The sequence below is a fragment of the Equus caballus genome, chromosome 14, assembly GCF_041296265.1.
Source record: "Equus caballus isolate H_3958 breed thoroughbred chromosome 14, TB-T2T, whole genome shotgun sequence".
Lineage (NCBI taxonomy): Eukaryota > Metazoa > Chordata > Mammalia > Perissodactyla > Equidae > Equus > Equus caballus.
The window spans coordinates 62,193,804-62,219,434 of record NC_091697.1 but is presented as its reverse complement, the minus strand read 5'-3'; the positions used below and the strand labels follow the sequence as shown (position 1 = coordinate 62,219,434).

The window sequence follows — 25,631 nt, the reverse complement described above, 5'->3', positions numbered from 1 at the left end:
ATCTTGTGTGGATTTTTTTTTCCTGAGGAAGATTAGCCCTGAGCTAACATCTGCTTCCAATCCTCCTCTTTTTGCTGAGGAAGATGGTCCCTGAGCCATGGTCTTTGACCATCTCCTTCTATTTTATATGTTGGATGCCTGCCACAGCATGTCTGGATAAACAGTGCATAGGTCCGCTCCCTGAATCTGAATCAGTGAACCCTGGGCCACTGAAGCAGAGTACCTGAACTTCACTTCTGTGCCACTGGGTGGGCCCTTGTGTGGGTTTTTTAGAAAAGCAAGACAGAGCTTAAATAAATAACTAAAATAAAAATTTGGGTAGCTTCCAAATTATAAGAGCTAAAAAAAATGTGAAAAAATACTCAAGCAATCCTCGAAAAGACAAGAGTAGAGAGAAAAAGAAACTCTTCTTAGGCTAGCAGGAACAAAGAGAAAATACAAAGATGTAATCACACTTAACATATAAAAATCGTATCCTCCAATTAAGAGAAAAAAGAATGCCTTCTTGCATGCACACAAACCCCAACCACAGACTGTTTCATGAAAGACATATCTAAATCATAAGAATAACCCAGGGCTGAAAGTCAAAGGGTGGAAGAGACTATACCTGGTAAAGCCGAAAGAAGACAAGACAGATGTGGCTGTATTAATTTCAGACAAAAGAAATTTTCAGGCATAAAGCATTACTGAAAAATAAAGCAGGTTGCTCTTGAATGATAAAATGTTCAATTCACAAGGGAGATCTAATAATGACCCAAAATCATGTAGTGGATTTTGACACACCTCTCTCTGTAACTGGTAGAAAGAGCAGAACACTAAGAAGCTTGCAAAGAAGAAAACACTGGTGGGGTTATGCTTTTGTTTTTCTTTTGACAATTTCCCCCCCAATTTAAACTTACAATTACAGCTGGAGAAGAAACAGGAGCTCAGGTGAGGCATCCGAGGCTTCGTGCTGAGGTTGCCTGGCTGTCCCCAAACATCTCAGCATCTGTGAGTGATTACGAGCAGCAGAGGGGAGGAAAAAACGTGTGGATCAGGTGTGAGCATTTTTCCTAAATGTTCTCCTTCCTGCTTTTCCACGCTGGTTTTGGAAAGTCCCTTGTGCTACTCTAAAGTAAACCAAGGTGCCTCCCCCAGGAATGTGCCGTGGCCTGGCCGTGGGCTCTGTCCACTTTGGTCCTGACTCCACGAGGGAAATGACCCCGAAAGGAGCTGGAATCTAAGGGCTGGCGTTTGTTCCTGTGGTGGAGACACACACTTCCAAAGATGTGAAAAATCCTCCCTGTTCTAAGTCATTTTGCTTCCTGCCTCCGACATGAAAAGGGGGCCTTGTTCTCTTTGAGGGGGTGTGCAGTCCACTCTGGTATGAGGTAAAGGCACTTTATATTATTTTATTGTCTGTGTAAAATGAACTGTCACCTCCCAGATTCTTACACAGGAGTCTCAGTCTTACTTAGTTATCTGAGGAACGAACCCAGGGGCGGGAACAGTTCACCAGAGACTGAACTACCACTGAAGTGTGGAGGAGAGCCATTCCAAGATGGAAGATGTTTCCCAGTGCCGAGTGAGGTGATGGAAAATCAAAAGCCAGACAAGTATGTACAGAAATGTAGAAAGCGTACCTCCTCTCCACCTTCACGCAGTACTTAGGGCTTGCTTTTGTAAAGTGCCTTTCATACAAACTGCTTCCAAAACCACTTTACGGTTCATAAAAAGCTCTGTATTAGTCATTTGTTGGTGTCAGTAATAAATCATGGTAGAGGGAGCGGAAAAAACTACATTCAGGGATGACACTGCTGTCAGCTGTCCGTGCGGTGGGGACAGGTTGAAGATGGGCGCTGGGGCCCAGCAGGGCGGATCTAGGTCGTCAGCTCTCCTCTTGCTGGGTCTGATGTGGCTCTGTCAAGCAAGGAGAACCACTTTTTGAGCAGTAACTGCGAAGACTGGCTTCTCAGTATTCCTCTCTCTTCCCCACCTCCCTGTGGCCCCACCTGTCCAATTTGTAAGGCAGAGATACCAAACCACACAAATTGCCACTCATTAGACAGTTTTAAGTATAACTAAGTTGAAGGTGAAAGCTTGAAAACAGGTACACGCTGAAGAAATTTTGGGAAAAGAAGAAATTTGACCAAATTCAGCCAAGACCCATACTCAGTCTTGAGCCACCTTCAGGCCCCAACAAGAGATTTTCAAACAGTGAACCTCTGTAAAACACAGTTTATTCTGGAGGCTGAAATAGAACCTGAGTTATTAGTTTTATACGGTAGAAGTGAAAAGTTTTTGAAGCTTTTCTTTGTTAAGAGCAAGCAGTTTCTCTTCGGTGTTTGTGAAATGGGAACAGTAGGTGGCGATGTTGCCTTGTCTTGGGGGGTAAATAGCTGTTAGAAGCCGGTGGACTGAGGCAAGGACATTTAAAATCTGGGGTTAAAATGTTGTTTCAGTTGTGTTAGAAATGTTCATATTGCATCCCACTGGAAACTAAAACATTCTCCTCAGATCTTCATGAGCTTTTTATACCTTTCTGCAGTGTTGAGGCTGTGCTTTTATGTTGAAAATTGTGACCAGAGTCGCAGGTGTAGGGAAGGAATTTAAGCTAAGCCCAGGCAAACGCCTCAAAGGCGCAGACGGGAGCTGACAAAAATCTATCAAATTGCCAGTTTTGAAAAAGTACTCCGGATATTTGTTTGGAAGAAATGGTAGACAAATTGGAGAGTTGATATACTTCCACAATAGCAAATTTCAGGAAGTAATAATACAAAAAGTAATGCCAATAATAATATCACACATACGTCTACCATTTATTGAGTGTTTGCTATGAGCCAAGTGCTGTGCTAAGTATTTCCCAAATTGGCTATTACGTAATTCTCAGAAAAACCTGTAAGGTAGGTATCACTTCTCCCATTTTACAGATGAGGTCGCTGACTTTTAGAAAGTTTCAAGATTTTTCCTGAGATGTTACGGTTAGTCACTTGCTTGGCCAGAATTCCATTTGAAGCCGGTCTGACTTTTTACTGGCTTCTCCAAACTGTAAAAAGAATTTCTCTCACTTTTCTGAAGCCAGTCAAGATAAAGGGAAGTTTTACTGTTTTCAGAATGAATCTTAAAAATTTAGATATGAGATATATAAATTTCAGAAATGGGGAATAAAGAAGTCTGTGGGGTTAGAGGACTTCTTTTTTTTTTTTTTTTTTTAATTCTTAGACCCTCCTATATCCTACCCAAAATAATCAGATCAAGTTTGTGTGTGTGTATGAGTGTGTATCATATATATATATAATACGGCAAATGGCGTTATGTACCAAAAGGTCTGCCTGCTTATATTTTAATGACATTATTGCCAATTCAAAAGAGCCATGTGGTGCAAAAATAAGTTTTCACAAACTGCCATCTCATGAATCAATAAAAATCTTTCTTAACCATTCTACCTTTAGGTGTAAGTTCATGTCAAGGAAATACTTTTTCCGCAGGGGCACTAGGCCATAACTTTTTCTTATTGGCCAACTGCTATTTATGGTGCATCCATAGTGATGCATGTCCTTAGATCCTAGCATGCCTCCTTTCCACGGGGAGGTTGAGGGTGACAACAGATAAACCCACAGCCGGGACAAGGAAGCTCACCAGAGTCTCCGTAGTACCGAACATATGTACCTCCCTTGTGAATTCAAGGAAACTCATTAGAACCAATCAAATCCTTCTGAAATGTCAACACCATGGGAAAGAATTCCCTGAGTATGTACTTGTGAAGTTAGTTACACTTCAGATATGCACAATGAGAAAAGCATAAAAAAGCCCTTCCAAAGTTGCCTTTGAAATATCTGGACTTGGAGAACTTAGGTTGGAAGAATTGGAAAGGCAGAAAAAATCTGCCAATCTAGTTCCCAGTGGGGGTTTGCTCATGGCTTTTAATGTGAAGTCAAGGGCAACCAAACCACTCCACATCTCCCTTAATTTACTTCCGGATGGTTCATGAGTCTTTATGGGAAAGGGTACAAATCTGGGTAACTACCAACCTCAAACCTGATACAAGAGCCCAGGCCTACCCCTCAAGTTCACAAGGTCAGGGCAAAAGTACAAATGGAAGCCCTGTACCATATTTTCTCATCGTAATGCTATAAATCAAGGTAAAACCTGTTGAATAAAATATGTTTGATTGTACTAAGCTGACAAATCTACCTTCCTAATAGCCTAGAAAGAGTCTGGGATCTCAGAGCCCCCAAGGTTCTGTCCAGAACGTGGACACGCAGGGAGAGCTGACTCCTAGCTGCTCAAGACACCTTGTGTGCATGTGTGTGGACACCCCAATCCACATGTGCGTGTTCCATCCATTCTCCTCACAAACAGCAGCCCCTTGGGCCTTGTGAACTGCCCTTTGGAGGAAGGACTCAGAGAAGAAGCTGGTGTTGGTTCTAGAAGCTGATTGGGGGCCATTGCAGTGGGACGTTCTGGGGACCATGTTTGAGTCGGAGGTTCAGCGAGGGTTCTGGGTCACCATGTTTCCTTGACCCTGCAGATTTTCCACTCCATGAAGAGGGGCACAACAGAGGATGGTAAGGCAGGCAAAATACAGAGCCTAGCTGGGCCCTCTTGTGAGGTCTAAATGCACCAAGTATAAGATGCTCCGTAGTTAGTCAAAGGTATCTGTAGAGGTCAGCTTTCTCGGTAGAAAAGGAGATCACGAGAAGAGATAGAAGTTCCAAAACAGAAAAGGAAGGCAGGAAGAAGAGTCAAGAGAACATCTCTCAGCAGAGGCAGGAGGGAGGTAAATTAACCACATTGCACAGCTCAGGCAGAGGAGACCAGAGATGAGCCAGTGGCCTGAAGAAAAGTATTGCCCCCTGAACTGTGGGACCAGCATTTTAGAAATTAGAAAAGTATATGCATCTTTCAGCATTGTCATTAAAATAAAAGGAAATCTCAATGTTACAGGAGATAATATTTTGGTTATTGGAAACATAACATGCTTACAATCATGCTTGTATTTCCAGTTAGGAGGGTCAGAGCCACTCGGGGTCCCTCAGTCTCATATGGTGGGAAGAACGTCTAGAATGACCCGGGCAACCTCACAGTGAGCCTTCCTGGGGAGCTGCACCGTTGACATTCGCCCAGGCTGCAGCCGCTCAGCTGGACCCAAGGTGCGTCTGGTCTTGATTCTACTTGTCATCAGGGGGCCATTGCACACACTCCCCCACTCTTACGACTCAGCCTCTCTCTCCCACCACTTTCTACTTCTACTCCTTAGTGTGGTCCATCTGCAAACCTTTTCAAGAGAGACTCTGATTGGATTGTCCTTATCTACTATGAAACCCACTGTCAGGACATAAAATCCTGTCAGGCTCCTCTCAGCACCCTGGTCTAGGCGGTGACTATTAGCTGAGGTACTGAGCACTTCGAATCCACCCTGACCTCGGTGACTGTCCACTTGACCTGTGGCTGTGGTGGGCCTCAGACTCACGCCTGACCTGATTCATGAGCCTGATACAGTGGGCTGCACGAGGCAACCTAGGCTAGTCCAAACCTGAGGCCAGTAAGTGTGAAGGTCAGTGGTGTATTGATTTTCTAAAACCAGGCAAATCTTGCCTGTGGTGTCTTTTAAAGCTCAGAGAAAGGCAAAACATACAAAGGAAACGATTGAACGGAAGGGGAGACATCAGGTTGGCTGAACATTTTCTAGTGTTCTGCTTTGGCTTCCTGCTCTGTGAAATGAAAGGTTTGGATTAAATGGTCTCCAGGTCTGTTGGGGGCATCCGTTTCTATGATTTGACTTCATGTCCTGGGCTGCAGCATCGTCTTACGGAGGCGAACACTGAGTGTTCCCTGATGCCGGTGTAGCACCATTCTCACACGGTAACGGCCTGCTCTGCTTTCGTAACCCCCTTGGAGAGAGGTGTCACCTCCCTGTCCTCTTTCCTCCAGGAACTCTGTTGTGTGCCAGACCTCAGGAGGTCATTTTCAAAATCCACATCTCAGAAAAAACATAGGCCTTTGGTGACCACAGTGTTGAGGGAGCCTGGCAGAGGCTTTGCCAGGAGCCACACTGTTGATCCTGGCAGAGTTTCTGCCCTGATGTGGACAGGGCCTGGGAGACCAGCCTCCCTGGCTCCCACTCCCTGACCCTGCTCCCCTGCTGGGCAGTAAGGCCTGGGTTTCTGAGACTCCCAGTGGGAGCCAGGCAGCTTGCCTCAGGCCAGGGGTTTGTGGCCTGTGCCCACGGCCTCCAAAGCCAGCCTTAATGTGCTCAGCTGAGCTTGTGCCCACAGACCCATGGCTGGAAGATGACTCAGGGCCAGCTGCAATCAGACCCTGGGCCAGACTGGTCTTATGAAAACTGGAATATTGCAGATCACACCTAAAGCGTACGTCATATAAAATGAATGTAGTGGGAGGACATGAAGAATTAACTGGGGTTCCCCACCTCTTTCCACTGCTATGTCTTGCCAGTTGGACTGAGACCAGAGCCTGGCATTGTCCCTCAGGCTGGAGAGGAGTGTCAAGAGGGAACTGAAGAACAAAGACAGCAGATTCTGAGCTTTTAATTTCAAAGACTTGGATTCAGGTATTTTCAGGAGCTTGAGATAATCAGATAAACTAGTACCCATCCCACCTCCATCTCCACTAAATAAAGGTGCCCTAGGCTGGGGGAAAGGGTTGTTGAGGAGAGAAAGGAAATAAGAGTTTGAATTGACTGTGTATGTGGTGGTGGTTGAAGGGAGGGAGGACTCTGAACCAGAGCCTGTCTTATTTCCTGGGCCAGACCTGGGGAGGAGATAATAATATCCCCAAAAGGTTTGGTGGTCCCAGAGCAAAGTGATTCTGTTACTTGATTCCCAGAGTGCAGCCTTGGGAAGAAGCTCCACGTCCGGTGTGTATCTTTGAGGCCAATAGACCTGAGGGAAACTCATGGAGGCTCCATCAGGCCCAGCCTCACCCCTCAAAGGGGTGTGGGAGAACACCCAAAGGTTTCAGTGGCCCACTGAGTAGGGCACGGAAGAGAGCAGAAAGAGAGAGCCTACAACCCCTGGGAGCCATGGCTGTCAGGTAGGGCGGGCACAGAGTAAGCTGCGTGGACCTGAAAGATGGAGACCAGAAGTCCTTGGACATGTCAGGAAATGCCCATGGGGCTGTGTGGAGAGCTGGCGGCAGCCAAGGGCCATGATGGGAGGACTGTAGGCATCATGGGAATCAGGTGGACTGTTCTCCTCTGCATGCCACACCCTCAGGTACACCCCTCAGCTCTTCTCTCTCTCAGTCCAGGGTTTTGGCCGTGAGTCTGTGTGGGTAATCTTGTATTTGTATGTGTGTCATCTTGTATTTTGTTTGCTTACAATTTTTTGAAAATTATACTTTAGCATCCTTAGAGTCCCTCTCTAGACCTAATAACTCACTTGGCATAAATAAGCAAACAAACTAAGCTGGCTCTATCTAGCCCCGCTTATTAGAATGTGTGTGTGGGTACTTGTTGCCCTTCGTACTTGGTTGCAATTCCAAGAGTGGAAACATCTCACTTAATATCCTATGTCAAGTAGGTATTATTTTTACCATTTTACACATGAATAAAGTGTGGTTCAGAGAAGTAAAGTACATTGCCCAAGCCCGCACAGCTAATGGTAGCAGAGATGGGATTTGCACTCTGCAAGTTTCCCAAGACTCTGCTTTTCCGTCACATCACACAAACTCCCTACTACTAGCCTAAGTCAAACATCAAGTTGTATATGGAGAAATAATTCAACATTGAATAACCTTTCAGCACACACATACAAACACAGAGAAAAGAAAAGAAAGAGTAGAAAGGAAAATCTGCACTCAATTCCAAACAAAACAAAACAAACTCAAACCCCATAAAATAATAACTGCTTCCTTCCATGCTTTATCCACAGGCACCCCAAATACAACATGTCCCACACTGAGCTCATGTCCTTTCTCCCACCCCAATCTGCTCTTCCTCCTGTGTTTCTGAACTTGGTTGGTGGCAATACCACCCAAACCATGTCCCCTCAAATTAGAAACCAAGTTGTCATTTTTTACTTCTTTCTCTCTAACCCTCCTCTCCTTTAGTGCCAAACTATTAGCCCTCAGAGTTGGAATACTCTTCAGTAAATCTTTTTCTTTCTGTTTATTTCCTCTGCTGATACTTAAGAGTGGCCTTCAGACTTTTTTTTACCTAAATACCACCCAAAATAATTTTGAAAAACTATGTAACTCCTATATATTATTAAGCTTCCCTCTAAAATGTTTCATCATAATTTCAAATATTTGCAAAGAATCTAATGCAACATATTATGAATACTGGCATTTGAAAAAAAAAGCATTTAATTACTCATTATTACTCTTTAAAATGTATCCAATAAAATTTAAATACTAGTGATTGATACTCACTGTCATTCCTTTTAAAAAGTACATGTTTCAAAAAGTCACAGATTAGTGATGTCAGCATCATAGTGGAATGAGCTCTTCCCTTAGACTCTCCCCCTAAGATACAAAAAAAGGATAGTCGTATACCAACAGAGGACATTCACACAACACAAAAGACTTCTGAGAGAACTACGCAGCCATACGTCTGAAGGTGGAGTTGCTAGACCCCCTGGAGGAAGTGGAAGGAAATAAGGGGATCTCCTCTCCGTCCCCCAAAGGCAGCAACCCAGGGTGCAGGGCTACGCATGGTTCTGAGAGGGGAGGAGGGGCAGCCCTCCACAGGAACACCGTTGCTCTCCAAGTTCCCTCACAGAGGTGACTAAGCCATTGCAGGAGTGTCTTCATCAAGCCAGCACCCTAGGAGAGTAGATAATGAGGGCAGAGTGAGAACAGCCCCCTGGGATTGCACAGGTGAAAGAAAGTGTTTCTCTCCCCACCTGACTCTCCAGCTCAGCCAGTCAGCCAGAGTGCCCCCACATACATCAGAAAAGCAGCAGCTGTGAGCAAGTAAGCCAGGGTCATGGAGGGCTCAGAATGCACCACTCTTGACTCCCTCCCCCCAAGTGGTGGCAGGCGGAAGCTGCAACCGAATACTATTACTATGCAGAGGCTCAAATCCATACTATCAAATAGTATGAAAAATATCTTAGCAATCCAGATCAGAAGGAAAATGACAAGCACCCAGAAATCAATACTGAAGTCACAGAAATATATAATCTAAATGACAGAGAATTCAAAATAGCTATCATACAAAAACTCAACAAGTTACAAGAAAATGCAGTTAGTTCAATGAAATTGGGAACTTCTTCACAAAAGAGATTGAAACTAAAGAGAAATGAATCAGAAATGTTGGAGATGTAAAAGACAATGGATGAGATAAAGAAACATCTGGACTCCCTGAACAACAGAACTGATATTATGGAGAAGTGAGTCATCAGTCTAGAGGACAGAAATACAGAAATGCTTCAGATGGAGGAGAGAGAACTAAGACATGAAGAAAGTCTCCAAGGAATATCTGACTCAATTAGGAAATGCAACATAAGGATTATAGGTATTACAGAGGGAGAAGAGAAAGAGAATGGAGCAGAAAGCTTGTTCAAAGAAATAGTAGGTGAGAACTTGCCAAACCTGGAGAAGGAGCTGGAAATACAAGTGAAAGAACCTAATAGATCTCCTAATTATATCAATGTAAAAAGACCTTCTCCAAGGCATATAGTGGTAAAGCTGGCAAAAGTCAATGACAAAGAAAAAATTTTAGGGGCAGCAAGGCAGAAGAAAATAACTTACAAAGGAAACCTTATCAGGCTTTCAGTGGGTTTCTCAGCAGAAATATTACAGGCTAGGAGAGTGGAATGAGATATTCAAAATTCTGAAAGACAAAAACTTTCAGCCACAAATACTCTATCCAGCAAAAATATCCTTCAGATGTGATGGAGAAATAAAAACTTCCCAAGAAAAACAAAAGCTAAGGGAGTTCATCACCACAAGACACTCCCCACCCCCACACGAAATGCTGAAGAAGGCCCTCATACTGGAAAAAAAAGAAAGAAAGAAAGCGTTTACAAAGCCTTGAGTGAGGAGATAAATAGGTAGAAAAAAATCAGAAAATTGCAGGTCTCTATCAAAACAGGTTAGCAAACACTTAATTAAAACATTAAAGATCAAAGGAAGGAAAACATCAAAAATAACTATAATCTCATCATTTTAACCACAAACTCACAATACAAGATGGAATAAGTTGTGACAATAATAACTTAGAAGGGGAAGGGGAAAGGGATAGAATCAGCTTAGTCTTAGAAACAAGAGGCTAACAGAACATGGACTATCTCATCTACAAGATTGTTTTTATACAAACCTCATGGTGACCACTAAACAAATCATCAGAACAGAGACACAAATGATAAATAAAGAGAAAACTAAGAAAACCATCATAGAGAGCTATCAAACTGAATTGGTAGTCTGAAATACATGGGACGAGAAACAAGAGAAATGCAGAAGAACCAGAAAACGAGCAATAAAATGGCAGCATTAAGCCTTTATATATCAATAATCATTCTACAGGTAAATGGATTGAATTCTCCAACCAAAAGACACAGAGTGGTGGGATGAATTAAAAGCCAGGACCCAACAATACGCTGGCTCCAGGAAAAACATCTCATCTCTAAAGACAAACACAAGCTCAGAGTGAAGGAATGAAAGATGATACTCCAAGCTAATGGCAAACAAAAGAAAGCAGGTATTTCCATAGTTACACAAAGTAGACTTCAAAACAAAACAGTTAATGAGAGACAAAGAAGAGCAGTGTATAAAAGGGACACTCCACCAAGAAGACATAACACTGAAAAATATATATGCACCAACACAGGTGCACCACAGTACATAAAGCAAGTACTAAAAAACCTAAAAGGAGATATTAATGACAATACAATAATAGTAGGGGACATTAACACCCCACTTGCATAAATGGATAGATCATCCAGACAGAAAGTCAACAAGGAAATAGTGGATTTAAATGAAAAACTAGACCAGATGGACTTAATAGATATACATTGAACACTCCATTAAAAAAGAGCAGAATACACATTCTTCTCAAGTGCATGTGGAACATTCTCAAGGAGAGACCATATGTTGGGAAACAAGGAAAGTCTCAATAAACTTAAGGAGATTGAAATCACATCAAGCATCCTTTCCAACCATAATGCTTAGAAACTAGAAATCAACAACAAGAAAAAAGCTGGGAAAGTGACAAACATGTAGAGACCAAACACCATGCCACTGAACAACCAGTAGATAATTGAAGAAATTAAAGGAGAAATCAAAAAATATCTTGAGGCAAATGAGAATGAAAATACACCATATCAACTCATATGGGGTGCAGCAAAAGCAGTCCTAAGAGGGAAATTCACAGTAATACAGGCCCACCTTAACAAATAAGAAAAATCTCAAATAAGCAATCTTAAATACCATCTAAGAGAATTAGAAAAAGAAGAACAAGCAAAGTCCAAAGTCAGCAGAAGGAGAGAAATAATAAAAATTAGAGAAGAAAGAAGTGAAATTGAAACAACAACAAAAAAACAGTTGAAAGGATAAATGAAACAAAGAGCTGGTTCTTTGAGAAGATAAACAAAATTGACAAACACTTAGCCAGACTCACTAAGAAAAAAAGAAAGAAGGCTCAAATAAATAAAATTATAAATGAAACATGAAAAATTACACCAGATACCACAGAAATACATAGGATTATAAGAGAATACTATGAAAACCTATATGCCAACAAATTGGACAATCTAGAAGAAATGGATAATCCTTAGACTCATACAACCTCCCAAAACTGAACCAAGAAGATACAGAGAATCTGAATAGACCATGACAAGTAAAGAGATTGAAACAGTAATCGAAAACCTCCCAAAAATAAAAGTCCAGGACCAGACAGCTTCTCTGGAGAATTCTACCAAACATTCAAAGAAGATTTAATACCTATCCTTCTCAAATTATCCCCAAAAGTTGAGGACGATGGAACACTTCCTAACACATTCTATGAGGCCAACATCACCCTGATGCCAAAGCCAGATAAAGAAGGAAAATTACAGGCCAATACTGCTGATGAATATAGATACAAAAATCCTCAACAAAATGTTGGCAAATTGATTACAGCAATACATTAAAAAGATCATACACCATGATCAAGTGAGATGTATACCAGAGACACAGGGACGGTTCAACATCCACAAATCAATAAATGTGATACACAACATTGACAAAATGAGGAATAAAAACCACATGGTCATCTCAATAGATTCAGAGAAAGCATTTGACAGGATCCAACATCCATTTATGATAAAAACTCTTAATAAAATGGGTATAGAAGAAAGTACCTCAACATAATAAAGGCCATATATGACAAGCCCACAGCCAACATCATACTCAGTGGGGAAAAACTGAAAGCCATCCCTCCAAGAACAGGAACAAGACAAGGGTACCCATTTTCGCCACTCTTATTCAACATAGTACTGGATGTTTCGGTCAGAACAATTAGGCAAGAAACAGAAATAAAAGGAGTCCAAATAGGCAATGATGAAGGGAATCTCTCACTATTTTCAGATGACATGATTTTATATATAGAAAACCCTAAAGAATCCATCAGAAAACTATTAGAAATAATCAACAACTACAGCAAAGTTGCAAGGTACAAAATCAACTTACAAAAATCAGTTGCATTTCTATACTCTAATAACAAACTAGCAGAAAGAGAACTCAAGAATACAATCAAAACAAAAAGAATAAAATATCTAGGAATAAATTTAAACAAAGAGGTGAAAGACCTATACAATGAAAACTATAAGACAGTATTGAAAGAAATTGATGATGACACAAAGAAGTGGAAAGATATTTCATGCATATGGATTGGAAGAATAAATATACTTAAAATGTCCATACTACCTAAAGCAATCTACAGATTCAATGCAATCCCAATCAGAATCCCAATAACATTCTTCACAGAAATAGAACAAAGAATCCTAAAATTCATATGGGGCAACAAAAGACCCTGAATAGCTAAAGTAATCCTGAGAAAAAAGAACAAAGCTGCAGGCATCACAATCCCTGACTTCAAAATATACTACAAAGCTACAGTTACCAAAACAGCATGGTACTGGTACAAAAACAGACACAGTGATCAATGGAACAGAATTAAAAGCCCAGAAATAAAACACATCTATGGACAGCTTATCTTTGGCGAAAGAGCTAAGAACATACAATGGAGAAAAGAAAGTCTCTTGAATAAATGGTATTGGGAAAACTGGACACATCCAAAGGAACAAAAGTAGACCTTTATCTTTTGCTATACACAAAAATGAACTCAAAATGGATCAAAGACTTGATGGGATTACCTGAAACCCTAAAACTCCTAGAAGAAAATATAAGTAATATACTCTTTGACATTGGTCTTAGAAGGATCTTTTTGAATACCATATCTACTGGGACAAGGGAAACAAAAGAAAAAATAAACAAGTGGGACTTCATCAGACTAAAGAGCTTCTGCAAGGCAGAGGAAACCAGGAATGAAATGAAAAGACAACCCACAAACTGGGAGAAAGTATTTACAAATCGTATATCTGACAAGGGGTTAATCTCCAAAATATATAGAGAACTCACACAACTCAACAATAAAAAAACAAACAACCCCATCAAAAAATGGGCAGAGGACTTTTCCTCTTTGTTTGGAAAAACAGACATTTTTCCAAAGAAGATATACAGATGGCCAATAGACACATGAAAAGATGTTCAGCATCACTAACCATCAGGGAAATGCAAATCAAAACTATACTAAGATATCACCTCATACCTGTTAGAATGGCTATGGTCACCAAGACAAAAAATAACAAGTATTGGAGAGGATGTGGAGAAAAGGGAACCCTCATACACTGCTGGTGGGAATGCAAACTGGGAAATCCACTATGGAAAACAGTATGGAGATCTCTCAAAAAATTAAAAGTAGAAATACCATATGACCCAGCTATCTCACTACTGGGTATTTATCCAAAGAACTTGAAATCAACAATTCAAAGAGACTTATGCACCCTGTATTCATTGCAACATTACTCACTATAGCCAAGAAGTCAAAGCAACCCAAGGGCCCACTGACTGATGATTGGATAAAGAAGATGTGGTACATAGATACAATGGAATACTACTCAGCCATAAAAAAGACAAAATCGTCCCATTTGCAGCAACATGGATGGACCTGGAGGGTATTATGTTAAGCAAAATAAGCCAGACAGAGAAAGACAAACACCATATGATTTCACCCATATGTGGAAGATAAACAAACACACGGACAAAGAGAACAGATTAGTGGTTACCAGAGGGGAAGGGGGTTGGGCGGTGGGCACAAAGGGTGAAAGGATACATTCATATGGTGACTGACAAACAGTAATATACAACTGAAATTTCACAATGTTATTAACTGTTATGACCTCAGTAAAAAAAAAAAAGTAAAAAAAAATACATGCTTCAACAAATGGTGTTGGTACAATTTGATGTCCATGTGAGAAAACCTGAAACTTTACACAAGAATTAACTCAAATTTTTTGGACCTAAATTTAAAATCTAAAACTATAAAACTTCTAGGAGAAAATCTGTGTAATCTTGGGTTAGTAAAGTGGTTTTAGATGTGATCTGTAAACACAGTCTGTAAAAGAAAAAAATTGATTAATTAGAACTTACCAAAATTAAAAACTTTTGCTCTGTGAAAAACACTTTAAAGAGGACGAAAAGACAAGCCATTGACTGGGAGAAAATATTTGTAACTCATATATCTGGCAAAGGACTTGTATCTCTCAAGACCCTATAATAATTTTAAAAACCCAACCTAATAAAATTTCTTTTTAAAGATTTTATTTTTTTCGTTTTTCTCCCCAAAGCCCCCCAATACATAGTTGTATATTCTTCACTGTGGGTCCTTCTAGTTGTGGCATGTGGGACGCTGCCTCAGTGTGGTTTGATAAGCAGTGCCATGTCGGCGCCCAGGATTGGAACCAATGAAACACTGGGCCGCCTGCAGCAGAGTGCGCGAACTTAACCACTCGGCCACGGGGCCAGCCCCAAAACCAAACCTAATAAAATTTTTGACAAAATATTGGGATATTTCACTAGAAAAAAGATTCATAGATGGCAAATAAGCATATGATATAAAAAAATGCTAAATGTCCTTAAGGAAATGCAAATTAAAACTACAATGTGATACCATTAAACATCTATTAGAATAGCTAAGATTAAAAAACAAAACCCCAAAATCTAACAATACCAAGTGCTGGTGAGAATGTGAAGCAACTGTAAGTCTCATGCATTGTTGGTGAGAACAATGCATGCACCCCGATGTTCATTGCAGCATTACTCACTGTAGCCAAGAATGGTACAGCCACGTAAAATGATACAACAAACAGCTTGGCAGTTTCTTTCAGTTAAAAATGTACTTGCTATGTGACTAAGCAATCCCACTTCTAGCAGTTTACCCAAGGGAGATGGAAACCTATGCTCACACAAAGACCTGTATGCAGATGGTTATAGCAGCTTTATTCATCATGGCCAAAACCTGCAAACAACTCAAATGTCCTTTAACTGGTAATGGTGAACAAACTGTAATCTAGCCACACAATGGAATACTACTGAGCAATAAAAAGGAATGGACTTTTGATAAGCACAGTAAAATGATTGAAGTCAGACCCCAAGGGTTGTATAATTCCATTTATATGGCATTTTGGGAAAGATAACACTATTTTGGAAAAATTAACACTATAACACTGTCCCAACCATTGATACGGTGGTTACCAATGGTTCAGAGTGGGGGAACGATAGCTCACAAAGGGGCAGCATATGAAATTTTGGGGGGCGATGCAGCTATTCTGCATCTTGATTGTGGTGATGACTACATTTGTCAAAATCTGTAGAACAATAAACTACATACAGAGAATTTTACTGCATGTAAATTTAAAAATATGTATACATATACATGAACTACATCTTCTTTCAATACTGAAGATTTTTACAGCATCCTTTTTTCTCTTTAATTTGCATTTCCATTTTGCCCCCTCCAGGAATTTTATCCTATTGTAATATATTTTTATACTTGAAAGTCTATTGATAACCCCATTGTACTTATCTTTCACTAAGAATATGTAAATTGAAAATTAAAACATTTTAAAAAATTTCATGTGATCATAAGTCTATATACAATTTAAAAATGCTGGTTAGAGTTATTTCTACCATTAATAGTAGTTCAAAATGGACCAAAACAGCAGAAATATATTATAAATTTTGATAATTAATAAACATAAATTTATATAAAAAATTTACATAAAAAGTAAAATTGTTTTGGAAACAGATCTGCTAATAGATGGATGTTTATATTTTAAATCATCCCTTTGTTTGCGTCTCCCCCACCCCCAAGTCTTTCCATCCGAGGACATTACACTGTAGTAAGATTCTGGGTGGTGAGAGGGATGCCTTTCTTTCATGAAGTAGGAAAAGGGTGGTTGTGGAAGGAGAACCAGCGCAGCCACCCAGCCACCGCTAGTGTGTTCTCAGGCTGACAGCGGAGGAAAGAGAACAGATGGAGGCTGAAGGAGGGCCTGGGTACCACTCGGAAAGACTTGCACACCTGCTGCCTTAGAGGGCAGCCTTCCCCGTCTCTGCCCTGGCCATTTCAGCAGCTTTAATCCCTGGTCTCCCTTCCGATCCGTCCCCCACCCAGCCTTCAAGCTTATCTCTCTGACTGACAAACTTGACCATTTTCCTCCTTGGCTTAAAAAGTTCACTGCCAAAATCTCCCCTCTCCCCTCCCACCCTCCGTAGACAAGACCCTCTTTATCTACTATATCCAAACTCCTGAGCTGCTCCCTTCGTGTTCTAATGACGAACACCCCCATTTTATCCTTATCTGTCCCCACCTCTGCCCCTATCCCCCTGCCTCCCCTTTGAGTCCGAGCATTTTGAGAGTCAGCTCCATACATTTCTCAGCTCTGTGTTCGTGTGCCTAGCAGAGTGCCTGTCATGTAACAGTCTTTTGGGGAGTATCAGAAAATTGATGTCAGAGAAAAGGAAAGAAGAATATTGTTATTTCTTTCCAAATCACCATAAAATGTTTTAGTGTGGAGTAGAAAGAGACAGAGAGTGCTTACACCTATCAAACATTAAGGTTTATAGGATCCTAAAATGATTGGTCTATGCCTGTGTGGCATTTTAATGTTTTTATGGAAAGGATATGCCAGATGTGGACCTTGCCTCTTTGGGCTGTAAAGTCTGACCATGAAGGGGCCACGTGTGTGTTCTCTCCACTTCTTCACACAGGGTGGGCTCTAAATGTATATTAAATGACAATGAATTGCCAGAGGGTTAGGCTGGTTTGTTAATCTTGGCACTCAGGTTAACCAGGGTGATAGTTAATAGTGAAATTCCCTTTTGAACACAGCCCCTTTTCATCCACAATATGACATAATGTGGCTTTGAAGTCTCATTTTATGAAGGGGAGGACAAAAAGAATGTTAGTGTTATAAAGTTCCAGTACTGGCTTTCCCCTGAATGTGTCTTTTAATTGTACTTCCATAAACAAGGCTCAGTGGCAGCAGACAGGGACCTCTCCTGTTCTGTCCAAGAAGGAAGCTGAATGAAGGGAACAATTGCCAAGGTGATCTGTACAACAGCCTCAGCCTGCATGGGAAGCCTGCGTGCTGAACCCTGACTCCAAAACAAGTTCATGTCACCAGAAGGGGCCAGATATTCTAAGAGGGAGGGGAATGTCACGGAGTCAAGTGACAGCATCAGTCACTAGCCCTCATGGTGGGATCAAGGTTCAACCACAGAATGCCTTTGGGTTCCCGGCTCCCGTCCCCCACAAGAGGCTGACTGGCATTCTTACAATAGTTCAGTTTTACTTACTGTAAAAATGCACAAATCTTTATTCAATTTGGCATCTCTATGGCCTCTCCAGATAATGTGTCACAGACACATTTGAGCCTTTTGGAAGCCCTGGGGCTTCCTGGCAGGGTTCGTAAAGGAAGCCATTAGCAGAGGCAGCCACAGGCCCATGGGTTAGTTCCCATCCATTGTCAACCTGGCCTTCCCTCTGGTCCCAGGCCGATAGCTGCTCTATGACACGTCGCTTTGACAGATCTCCCAAATCATGGAGAGTCCCAACAGCTTTAAAGGGCTCAGTGCATAAAAGTCTAAATTCTGTAGATGGAATGAGTCTGGAAATTCAAGTAAAGGAACTTGCTGGCTTTTTAACTGAAAGAAGACAGTGCTACATACAGATGGGTGGAATCAAGAGAGGTGGTGGGAGGGTCACAGACAAAGAACTGAGCGTTCAGCAGTTAAAAAAAAAGACTGTTTCCCTCTCTCCTGCAGCCAGCTGGATACAGTGCAACCCTCTCTTATTAAACACCCTCCCAAGAAAGCTGAGGGAACAGAGAGCCTGACCAGTAGTCTACTTTGGCCTGGTGGTAGTGGCAGCTGGGAAGAAAGAGGCAGACTTGGAGAATGCGTATGGGGTGCGGAAAAGGGCAGGTTTCCAGAGGGTGGAGGTGCTGATGTCTTAGCCTTTCAGGGCCCAGGTCTCCAGAAGTAGGGAAGATACTGCTTTTCTGGGAGAGAGGATTATGCTAAAAGCTCAGGCAGGCCTAAGTGTATGCCTGGGGGCCTAGGGGGATGAGGCCCATCTCCATGGAGAGGAGACAGTGAAGTATTTATTCTAGGAGCTGTGATAGGAATAGAACCCTGGCCTGGATCATGCCTGTGCCTCCTCTACGATTTCCACCTCTGACCACAGGGTTTCCTTGAGAAAATTGTAGCCCCTTGAAGACTTGGAGCACCGTATGTATTTCTTTATCCTCTTTCCCATACTCTGAATGTCATAGCATCAAGTCTGCCCTGATGAAGGAAGCTCCAAGAAGCTGTAAGCTTTTGAGCTAAGGAGTATAATGCAAAAAATGAGTCAGGCAGGAAATAGACTCATAAACATAGGTCAAGTTGGGAGGGACCATAGGAATGATCTGGATACAATGCTTTTATTCTACAGATAAATTAAACCAAACAAAACATCAACAAATAGTTTCTTACCTGGGTTGCACAGCCGTAGTAGTAGGGGAATCAGAACAAGAATCTATGCTTAGTGATTGCTAATTCAGCACAATTTCTTCTTCACCAGGCTGTTTTAGCACTGGATCCCTACTAAGCTGTGTGTATGCATATGTGTGCGTGTGTGTGCGTGTGCGTGTGTGTGTGTGTGTGTGTGTGTATGAGAGAGAGGTGGAGATGGGTACCCATGGGTCCACAGCACACCCACACACATAATTCTAGGCTGATCTATACTAATCTTTGGCAATGACACACTGGCCATTGGTGGGCTCTCTGACCTCATAACACACATACCCCCAACCTGGCTGTGGTGATGGACAAATATAGTTACATCTGCTCTTTTGGCTCCTTTGATGAGGCTGACTCACTGACTTCACAAGCTGCTGGCTAGCTTAGGGAATGGTTCACCTCCCCTGGAAGAAGTCACCGACTCAATCTATTTATGGTCCCTTTTTTGTTGATAGGAGGGACCCAAGCTTGCTCTCACTTTGGGCCTATGTGACACATGGTCTTGTGGGAGCAGCAATGTATGTTCCTACTCTGAGTAGGATTGTATCTTTCTGAAGCCCTGTCGTCCATCTGACCTGCTCTGGCCCTACCAAATTCATTGCAACAACGGGCCTCATTTGGCACCATCTTTAGGGTCTTATTGTCCTCCAGAGACAGACACCATGAAGAAAGATGTGAAATTAGCTTATTAAACACCAATTACCTATACTGTTTAAAAACACAATTTAAAAAAAATCCCCTATGAACATTTATTAGAGATCTTAAGGCCAACCCAGGAACAATTAACATGTCCAGGACCTTACCATGCTGCATCTTAATTATGCTTCATTTGCACCAAGGAATTGAGATTTGATTCTTTCTAAACTGTGCTATTGGCTGACCTTGCCAGGATGAGGTCATTAAACACCAGTAATTCTTACCCAGATTCTTTGCAGAAACTACTCATTTCAGCAATCATTTGTTTTACTGTCCCTCTTTGCTAAAGCATCTGTTGTAGGTGGCATTGTTCCAATCCCACTTAATCAACAAATTAAACTTTCCCAGGAACATACAATAGTCCCTAAAATTTCTTGAACTGCCCTGGCTTCCTCTGAGCACACTTACAAACACAGCCTGGTAAAAGCTGAAGGGTGACTTATGCTACCAAAATTGGATGTTCTGAATCTTGCCTGGTGGCCTCCTTGGTTTGCACTGGGGACAGCATCCCACATACTGCAAAGAATATGATAAACAGATGGGGATGCAAGCATCTCATAGGCAGGACCAACTTGTGGGCACTATTAGATAATGCAAGAAATCCTCGGAAACGCTAACTATTTAAACCTCACATTGTCCCACAGTTTATTGCTGAAGCCCCACAGTAAATATTTTTTCTACTCTCCAAAAAACATATTATCATAATTCTCAATATTGATGGCTTAGCTACGATGTCTTTATAAAGTGTGCTTTTAAAATTTAATCTCACGTGGGGAAGGTCTCCCCCTACTCCTTTTTGTTTTTTTAATCAAGAGTGTTTTCTGAGCCCAGATTATATGTAAATATCAAGACTCTCTTTCCTGGCTGGTTTCATTCAATGATAACTCACTTTCCAAGCCAATTACATTGCTCAGGTATTGTTCTTCTTACTGCATGTGCCTTCCCCCACCCCACCCCACCGCCATTGTACTGAGAATGACAAGAGGAAAAATAATTCATAATTCTGAAAAGTTACTCAAAATGAACTTTTGAAGAAGGAAGCCCAAACCTCCCCTGGTTCAGGGGTGGTCCACAGGCTCCCAAGACTCCGACTTTGCTTTCTTTTGATTAAGGTGTAATTTGGGTGTGTCCCTAAGAACTTTACTTTTTCTAGAAGGTTTAGGGAAGGAGGGGCTGATGTATCTAGAAAAGCGGGAGCTGGGATTAAGTGCTGTTTGGTAGCTATCTGATGACCGAGGTGCAGAAAAAATTCTGCCAAATCGTTGAATAAATTAACTTTGACACATAACACTAAGGTGGTTGGAGGTCACACCAAAAGAATTTATTTCACCTCTTCTAACCTTGACTTTCTCCGTATGGAGAGAAGTGAGGTGGACCGTCAGTCATTTGAGTGTCCTGATCTGAATATGGGGGAGTGTTCACTGCAGGGAAACCAATGCTGAGCAGGGAATGGAGGGGGACATATGCTGAGCTCCTTCTCTCAGCCTCACTCTGTGCTAGGAGTTGTAAGTGCCCTACTTCATTTGGCCCCAGCAGCAATTTTGGGGAGGTAAACAGTAATTTCTACTTTGCCACTGAAGTGAAATAATTTGCCAAGGTCATGAAGATAGCACATGTCAGAGCTGGACCTCGAATCTTTGTTGTCTAATTCTGCAGCCCGTTGTCTTTGCACTCTCTTACACCACCTAAGGTTAGCCCAGATGTGAAACAAGAAAGGTCTCTTCAGGGGCTGGCCCTATCACACAGCCATTAAGGTAGCATGTTCCGCTTCGGCGGCCTGGGGTTTGCCAGTTTGGATCCCCGGTGTGGACCTACGCACTGCTTGTCAAGCCATGCTGTGGCAGGTGTCCCACATATAAAGTAGAGGAAGATGGGCATGGATGTTAGCTGAGGGCCAGTCTTCCTCAGCAAAAAGAGAATTGGTGGCAGATGTTAGCTCAGGGCTAATTGTCCTCAAAAAAAAAAAAAAAAAGAAAGAAAGAAAGGTCTCTTCATGTCTAGTTGAAAGAAACTTCTTTACTTGGTGATAAAGACCATTTAGAACTAATTTTTTCTACAATGCCCAGAATATACCCACATGAAACTCACAAAATCAAATCAACTTTCCTCCTCAAATTTAAATAAGCCATTTCAAAAGCATTCTTCATACTTAAAAATGATGTTGAAATACTCTCCCTCCTCCACAGGTACTGCTGCAGACTGAATATGTTCCTCCCCAGATTCATATGTTGAAACCTAATCCCTGTTGTGATGGCATTTGGAAGTGGGGCCGTTAGGAGGTGATTAGGACATGAGGGCTCTGCCTTCATGAATGGGATTAGTGCCCTTATAAAAGCGACCTCAGAGAGCTCCCTTGTCCCTTATACCAGGTGAGGACGCAGTGACAGCATGGCCATCTATGAACCAGGAAGCGAGCCGTCTGCTGGCACCTTTGATCTTGCACTTCTCAGCCTTCAGAAGTGTGAGAAAGAAATTTCTGTTGTTTATAAGCCATCCAGTCTATGGTATTTTTGTTTTAGCAACCCCAACAGACTAAGACTGGCACATAAAATAAATTTTACCTTCCTCTGCCAACCAGGAGAAAACATTCTTTTAGACCTTGTGATGGCTAAAAGAAAGCAATATTTTATTTTAGTCATACAATGACTTCTCCCTGGACCTGCTCAGAAGTTAATATCTTTGTGCATCTTTCTTATGGTTAACTCTAGGTGGTGGGGAGGAAGAAAACCTTCAAACTCAGGAGTCCTGTGGCAGGTGTTCCACTATTTTATTTAAGGACCATAATTTCCAAAGCTGATCTCTAACCAAGCATTAGCAGAAGGACCTCCCTCTGGCCATCCCTAACCTGGCTTCCCAAGCTTTTGGGGGAACACTTCATCGAAGAACTCGGAATGTAGTCAGATTGGTGAGTCTTCTAAAACATATAAACCAAGGGTTTCAGAGTTTGACAAATGATTTCAGCTCTCTTTTGCACAGGTGGAATGCACAGTGAAGTGTTCAGAACCCCTGTGTAAAAATCTTTTCGGAACACAAAAACTCCAAACAAAAAAAAAGGCAGCACCGCAACGGAAAATATCATTGTCATCTGTTTCTTGTTATTTTCTTATCTGTGTCTCATCCTTCATTTTGATAGGTGTGGTTTTATTTTTAGGCTCTCGTCTTTTTGACTTGAGGGCTCTCACTGTGGTTTTCCATACATTTTCACCATCGTTTTCCTCAGTATGCTTTTAGTGGAGGATTGTTTGGGTTATTAACCTGGCCTGCTTGAGTTTAAGTGCTGCTGGCATACATAGTGCTGGGTCTGTGCTCAAAGCACGTGTGCGGGGAATGTGACATTTGCAAGCAGAGTTTCAGGATTCGGTTGTTGCACTCAGCATTTCCCATGGGGAACGTTTTTGAGTATCTTTGTTTTTCAAACCATTCTTGTGCAGGCAGCTCTGATTCATGACTCAGAACTGGAGTGAATTTCGCACCACCTCTTTTGGAAGAAACGTCTCTTTATTTGGGAGCAGGTTGGAGGAGGGATCCATTTTGCTGCTGATTTAAAAACCAAGATTGGAGAAGAGACACAGAATGCTAATCAGGATATTTTCTAATTCCTATCACGATATTTACAAATTGCCGAATTATTAATTTCCTTTCCAATGTATGTCCTTTCTTCCTGAAGTTACCAGTACTATTTCCTAAAACTTATTTTATTTTGCATATTGCCAGATCTTTCTATTTGCCTTTTTTCTTTGCCTTTGTGAAAGGATAAGTACATGGTAGTGATGTTTTATCAATCTAAGTTTCTTGAATATCTGTCTTTCTCCTTGTATATGTTTATAGGATATGGGGAGCCAGATGAGTTGTGGCACCTTGTTTCCAGGGGCCTTTGTTTCCATGTTCTGCACGTGAAATGGGTGTGTAGAGCAGAGGAGGACTCTGAAAGCAAAGTGAGCTTTGGGGAAATCTTGTGTTTGAATTATGTTTTCTTTGCTCTGTAAAGCCCACATGACTTCTAAATATTACAAATCTTCATTGGAGATGGTAATTAGGAGAAAATATTTTTCCTGTCTATTTATCAGATAATTTTGATGCTAAACCAGGCTGTACTTTAGGGCAGCAACTTCCTGGTGAGCAAACATGTCCTATGGGGACTAACATCAACCTGGTGGAAGGGACAAGCTAAGCCTCTAGCTTGTAAGAAATGTATGGTGGTTTAAAGAAATTCATGCCAACAGACTCTTTACCCTTTGTGGAGCTCCTACAAGGCAAACGAAAAAGGAACATACTGAAATTGCCTGGCATTTTCCGAAAGTCATTGGTTAAATGACAGCAAAGTCTATTCCTATGGGGAAAGCCTGTACTGCTCCTGGCAGAGGACAACGATGGCCGTCTTTGGCAGACTCAGTCACCATTCAGGGAAGCTCCTTCTTCCAACATCATCTTTTACTCCTTTATTTTCCTTTCATATCCCACACCTATCTCATCAATAAATTGTGTGGGCTCTACCTCAGGTATATCCTGAAGCATCTCCGTTCCACCACCTCCATTATGTCTTTCCTGGATGACTGCAGAGATGTCTTCTCTGGTTCAGCTTTTCCCCTTGCCTCTCCATGGATGGTTCACAGAGGAGCTAGCTGGAGGGGAGATCTGATCATTTCATTTCCTGCTTTAAGCCTGGTAATGGCTTCCCATTTCACTCAAAGTAAGATTTAACTCTAATAAAATTCAGTCTCCTTATTAAGGCCGCAAGTCCCTTCCCATCCCCCAACTCTCCAGCACCCCTCTCTCTCCCTCTCTTTTCTTTGCATTCCACCACATTAACCTCTTGTTCCCAAGATTCCGAGGATTCCAGCTTCAATTCTACTCTGAGTCCTTTGTACTTACTGTTCTCCCTGCTGGAAGTTCTTGCCCCAGACTTTTGCATGGCTGACTTTTTGTCATTCAGGTCTCAAGTCCTCAGTCCTGCCTCAACCATACTCCACAGGAGTCATCACTGAGTTTACTGCCTTCATAGTCAATAGCTGACAGAACCTTGGATATTTTTTCTCCCTGGATGCTTAGGACTTATGATAATGTCTGCACATTGTAGATTCCCAATACAGTAAATGCTGTTGAGTGAATGAAGAAAGCAAGAAAGAGTACACACTCAGTAGTACATATGGAAGATGGTAAACTGGAGAGAAAAGATCTTACTGCCTAGACATGGTGCATTTTGTCTTCAATCCTCATTAATTTATTCATTTGAGAAATATTTAAGGGGCCAGCTCAGTGGCGCAGAGGTTAAGTTCACACGCGCCACTCCGGCAGCCTGGGGCTCGCTGGTTTGGATCCCAGGTGCGGACCTACGCACCACTTGTCAAGCCATGCTGTGGCAGGCATCCCATGTATGAAGCAGAGGAAGATGGGCATGGATGTTAGCTCAGGGCCAGTCTTCCTCAGCAAAAAAGAGGAGGATTTGCAGCAGATTTAGCTCAGGGCTAGTCTTCCTCAAAAAAAAAAAAAAAAAGAAATATTTAATTGCTTACTAGGTGTTAGGCACTGTTGTAGGTCATGCAGGTAGAACATAAACCAAACAAGGCCTATATCCTCATGGATGTGACATTTTAGAGTGAGGACACAGATAACAAATATACAGGATGTCAGATGGTTCTAGTGCAGTGAAGAACTCTAAAGGAGAATAAGAAAATAGGAAGTGTCAGGGCAGGCATGAAGATTTGCTTTTTTAAAATAAAGGGTCATTAGGAAAGGCTTCTCACAAGGTAACATTTGAACAAAACAAGACATGTGGCTAATCTGTGGGAAGTGAGTTTCAGGCAGGGCACATCCACAGACCTGAAACAGAAGTAAGCCCAGTATCTTCCAAGGACAGCACGAAGGTCAGCGATAGCAGGAGCAAG

The 25,631-nt window shown here is 41.8% G+C and overlaps 1 long non-coding RNA gene across 2 annotated transcripts in view; it reads left to right on the top strand.

Moving 5' to 3' along the window:
- Positions 1-25,631, top strand: part of LOC138917299 (uncharacterized) — a 124,184-nt gene that overhangs the window by 17,825 nt on the left and 80,728 nt on the right. The window contains exons 2-3 of one of the 2 annotated variants that reach the window (XR_011425090.1): positions 4,986-5,132; positions 6,439-6,553. The exons of the other annotated variant lie outside the window; for it this stretch is intronic. This is a non-coding gene — a long non-coding RNA (uncharacterized lncRNA). The remainder of the gene's footprint in view (positions 1-4,985; positions 5,133-6,438; positions 6,554-25,631) is intronic. 2 annotated transcript variants of the gene reach the window in all.